We start from the raw sequence: 5,621 nt of genomic DNA, 5'->3' as shown, positions 1-5,621 counted from the left end.
AAGATCGTACTTTTTGGAGAAATGTCCTCTGGACTGATGACACAAAAATAGAACTGTTTGGCCATAATGACCATCGTTATGTTTGGAGGAAAAAGGGGGCGGCTTGCAAGCCAAAGAACACCATCCAAACCATGAAGCACGGGGGTGGCAGCATCATGTTGTGGGGATGCTTTGCTGCAGGAGGGACTGGTGCACTTCACAAAATAGATGGCATCATGAGGATGGAAAAATATGTGGATATATTGAAGCAACATCTCAAGACATCAGTCAGGAAGTTAAAGCTTGGTCGCAAATGGGTCTTCCAAATGGACAATGACCCCAAGCATACTTCCAAAGTTGTAGCAAAATAGCTTAAGGACAACAAAGTCAAGATATTGGAGTGGCCATCACAAAGCCCTGACCTCAATCCTATAGAAAATGTGTGGGCAGAACTGAAAAAGTGTGTGCGAGCAAGGAGGCCATACAAACCTGATTCAGTTACACCAGCTCTATCAGGCGGAATGGGCCAAAATTCACCCAATTTATTGTGGTAAGCTTGTGGAAGACTACCCGAAACGTTTGACCCAAATTAACCAATTTAAAGCAATGCTACCCGAATACTAATCGAGTGTATGTAAACTTATGACCCACTGGGAATGTGATGAAAGAAATAAAAGCTGAAATAAATCATTCCCTATTACTATTATTCTGACATTTCACATTCTTAAAATAAAGTGGTGATCCTAACTGACCTAAGACAGGGCATTTTTACTAGGATTAAATGTCAGCAATTTGGAAAATGGAGTTTAAATGTATTTGGCTAAGGTGTATGTAACTGTACATTATAACCTAGCCTACATTACATAACATAAATTATCTTAGTTGTTGCTTTCTGAATGTATAAATTATTTCCCCCTCAGATCAATCATTCCCATTTTAGCCCTTCAGTCTACATTTTCAGATTTGTTTAGAAAATAACAGATTGATAGATAATAGCCTACTTTTAGTGAATACAAATAAGTGTGAGACATGGCCTTGTGTTGCTGCACTGTCTAAAACTACCTTAACAAACAGTGACTTATTATTATTAGTATTATTGACAGTTACCATGGAGAAGAGATGTCACAACTACATAATCATGTGAATTCATTAAATCATCTGACTGTTTCGATGTGTCTGTTAGTAAATGTTTTTATTTCTGAGAAATAATGAATTATTATGAGCAATTGACATTCAAGAATTAGTTGTCACTGCATTAACCACAACCAACATGCTGGATCTCTGTTTAGTTGTCAGAGGTCTAAAATGAGTCTCTCTGGAGAGGAGGGGGGGACCCTGCCTCCAAAATGAGACTCTCTGGGGAGAGAGAGGAGGGGGACCCTGCCTCCAAAATGAGACTCTCTGGGGAACATGACACCACAGCTAAAAGGTGAGATGACAAGTTTGTTCATATGAAGAGTTTATTTCCAAAATGCTGTATCCCAATCACATTTGTTTTCATAAGAAATGATTGCTCATGGTTACTTTCTATCGGTTCGGTTGTCAGAGACGCGACCCAGTCGTTAAGTCTTTTTGTTCTGTATCTATGGATGAGAGCCAGTCGTTTGTTCTAAATGATCCATTGCCAAACTGGGTGGTGACGTTCTTATCCCTTGCTAGCTAGACAACTACAGATAACTTACGGTCACGTCAAAGAGTGCATCCAGAATAGCAGCAAAGTAGCTGCAGTTCCATTTGTTTTAGCTGTTTTCTAGTGACATTTATTTGGATAAATCCATGACAATGAGCTAATGATGCACAATTTCACCTGGAATAGAACATGTGCTCTCTCGTCGGGACACTGTTGTTCAGAGTCCTTTAAACTATCAAAGCCAATGTACCAACATTTCTGAAAGTGGATATATAGCGTTTTGGAATGAAACTCTTCTTATGATTCCCCATCTGAGCTCAGAGTAGATGAGAGATGGAATGTTTGTCTCTGTTGTGTTGAAGTCCAATCAAGCAGGAGAGACCAGCCTCCCCTGTGCCCAGCAGTCTGTCCATGAAGAGTGACCGGTCTATGGGTATACCTATAATGTTTAGAGAGGGAGACGTTTCTACTGGACAAAGGTAAGAGGTCATGGGTCATGGTGTTAAACAACACTGCCTCTAGTTATTTCTTCCTTCCCATTTTTCAATTTCTTTTTGTTGTTTTAATAATCCATAGGCTAATCCTTTTTTCCATTTTCAAAGTCCTGAAACAATATTAAACAAACACAACATTCCCTCCCTGTGTGTGTGTGCACTCCTTGGATGTTTTGTCCACAGAACCGAACAGGAGACAACAGAGTCAGAGATTCTCAGTGGTCAGTCTTCCCAGAGTCATCAAACAGACCTGGCCTCTATATTCAGTGTATGTGGTCCTGTTATGTACATTTGTTTTTGTTTACCTCCAGTAAAGTTGATCTGTCAATCATTCATTAATGTGTTCATTAGAAAGCATTTATTCTCTTGCTTAAATTATTTACTTTATTTATTTCAGTTGCTTGAAGAGAATATTATGACATTTGTGAAGAACGAGCTGAAGATGTTCAAGAGGATTCTTAGTCCAGAACTCCCACAAGGCTTTGAGAGTCAGAAGCAGGATAAGTGGTGGATGCTGAAGATGAGAAGCATGAGAGCAGTGCCAGAGAGGGGCTCTGAAGATCACACTGCACGTCCTGAGGAAAATGAACCAGAAGGAGCTTGCTGACACACTGGAGAAAAGTAAGAGCTGTCTGCCTCATGATGAATGCTGTTTTATAACAAACATTTAAAAGCTGTAGCTAAAGTACAGCTAAAGTAGCCGTGTAAACACTTATATTGTACCAGAATTAACACAACACCTAGTGACCTCATCAAGTACAGTACCAGCAGGGATGTGTTGTGGTGATTAATTTAGACAAAAGAGAATTAATAATACCATCAATAATGATATAAATCAGTCACACCAGTGTGTAATGTATAATGAAAACATTTACACATTTATACAGACAGTTACAGTAAGAGAATACATTATTACAATTTAAACATTATAGCACAGTCTAACAATACTGTAGGCATTCAATCAGATGTAATATTAATATCCTCTGTGTTATTTCTTCATTCAGATGAGCTTGCTGTGATTTGCCAACGTGAACTCAAATCTCATCTAAAGGAGAAATTTCAATGTGTATTTGAGGGGATCGCTAAACAAGGAAACCCAACACTTCTCAATAAGATCTACACAGAGCTCTACATCACAGAGGGTGGAACAGGAGGTCAATAATGAACATGAGCTGAGACAGATTGAGACAACAACCAGGAAACAAGCAAGACCAGAGACTGCAATCAAATGTAACGACATCTTCAAACCCTTAACTGGACAAGACAAACTTATCAGAACTGTGCTGACAAAGGGAGTCGCTGGCATTGGAAAAACAGTCTCTGTGCAGAAGTTCATTCTGGACTGGGCTGAAGGAAAAGCAAATCAGGATGTCCAATTTGTTTTTTCATTCCCTTTTCGGGAGCTGAATTTGATGAAAGAGAAAAAACACACTTTGATTGAACTTCTCAACCACTTCTCAATGGAAACCAAAGAATCAAGAATCTCCAACTACAACAAGTACAAAGTTCTGTTCATCTTTGATGGTCTGGATGAGTGCCGACTGCCCCTAGACTTCCAGAAGAACAAGATCTGTTGTGACGTCACAAAGTCAACCTCAGTGGATGTTCTGCTGACAAATCTCATCAAGGGAAACCTGCTTCCCTGCTGCCTCCTCTGGATAACTACCCGACCTGCAGCAGCCAATCAGATCCCTTCAGAGTGTGTTGACCAGGTGACAGAGGTACGAGGGTTCAATGACCCACAGAAGGAGGAGTACTTCAGGAAGAGATTCAGTGATGAGGACCTGGCCAGCAGAATCATCTCACACATAAAGACATCAAGGAGCCTCCACATCATGTGCCACATTCCAGTCTTCTGTTGGATTTCTGCAACAGTCCTTGAACACATGCTGAAACATAAGAGAGAAGAGATGCCCAAGACTCTGACTGAGATGTACACGCACCTTGTGGTGTTTCATACTATAAAGAAGAACGAAAAGTATCTTGGGAAAGAAGAGACAGGTCCACACTGGAATAAAGAGAGCATTCTGTCACTGGGAAAACTGGCATTTCAACAGCTTGTGAATGGCAATCTGATTTTCTATGAAGAAGACCTGAAGGAGGCTGGCATTGATGTCAACGAAGCCTCAGTGTACTCAGGATTGTGCACACAGCTCTTTAAAGAGGAATGTGGGCTGTACCAGGACAAGGTGTACTGCTTCGTGCATCTGAGCATTCAGGAGTTTCTGGCTGCTGTATATGTGTTCCTTTCATTCATCAACAACAATGAGAATCTAATGGCCGAACCTCAATCAGCGTCCAGGAACTTTTATGTGAGGATCAGACAGAAAATTAAAGTCACCGTCTACAAGAGTGCTGTGGATGAAGCCTTACAAAGTGAGACAGGAAACCTGGACCTTTTCCTCCGTTTCCTTCTGGGCCTCTCACTGGAGTCCAATCAGAAGCACTTACGAGGTCTACTGATAAAGACAAGAAGCAGCTCACAGAGCCATGAAGAAACAGTCAAGTACATCAAGAAGAAGATCAGGGAGAATCCCTCTCCAGAGAGGTGCATCAATCTGTTCCACTGTCTGAATGAACTGAATGACCATTCTTTAGTGGAGGAGATCCAAAGCTACCTGAGCTCAGGAAGTCTCTCAGAAGCCAAACTCTCACCTTCACAGTGGTCAGCTCTGGTCTTTGTGTTGCTGTCTTCAGAAAAGGAGCTGGATGTGTTTGATCTGAAGAAATACTCCAGATCAGAGGAAGGTCTTCTGAGGCTGCTGCCAGTGGTCAACGCCTCCAGAGCTGCTCTGTGAGTAAATACAATGATATTTAAGAACTAATCAGCAGGATGAAATATTCAGTTTAGAGAAAAATATGTATATTGTTGAATAACATATTGAATCAGTACATTGCTGTTCACATTAGTATAATAAAATAACCATAAAATTCTAGGAGACAGAAGATGAATCTACTATATATGTTGTTTGAGAGAATGAACCAAATGCATCTGCAATTGTCCTTCTACAATCCTGGTGTTAAATGAACAGTGTGTTTGTGAAATCATGATGATCTCTTTGTCAGGCTGTCAGGCTGTGGAGTCACGGACAAAGGCTGTGCTTCTCTGGCCTCTGCTCTGAGGTCAAACCCCTCACACCTGAGAGAGCTGGATCTGAGTAACAATGACCTGAAGGATTCAGGAGTGAAGCTGCTCTCTGCTGGACTGGGGAATCCCCACTGTAAACTGGAGACTCTGAGGTCAGTATTCCTGTTGTCATGACGTTGGCCTGGGGATAGGTTTATGACTGTCACAAATACCTCTTCCCCCCCCTTTTCCTCTCTCTACCCTACTGATGTAACATTTAAAAAACCCTTGGTTAACATAGAGTTTCTGGGAACATCAGAAGGTGGGAGCAAATGAACCATATTCTGGTAATCCGACCAGTTGAACATATGCGTGGGTACTTAATGAATATGATGTCAGTTCGGTTGTCATCTGAGATATTCTCATCAATGATAGGATGACATAAACTCTA

At 41.0% G+C, this 5,621-nt stretch overlaps 1 pseudogene; it reads left to right on the top strand.

Moving 5' to 3' along the window:
* Positions 1–1,268: 1,268 nt before the first annotated feature.
* LOC121844547 lies at positions 1,269–5,224 on the top strand (annotated as a pseudogene).
* Positions 5,225–5,621: the final 397 nt, after the last annotated feature.

This window comes from Oncorhynchus tshawytscha, unplaced genomic scaffold, assembly GCF_018296145.1.
Source record: "Oncorhynchus tshawytscha isolate Ot180627B unplaced genomic scaffold, Otsh_v2.0 Un_contig_13034_pilon_pilon, whole genome shotgun sequence".
NCBI lineage: Eukaryota > Metazoa > Chordata > Actinopteri > Salmoniformes > Salmonidae > Oncorhynchus > Oncorhynchus tshawytscha.
This window is presented reverse-complemented; position numbering and strand designations above follow the sequence as displayed.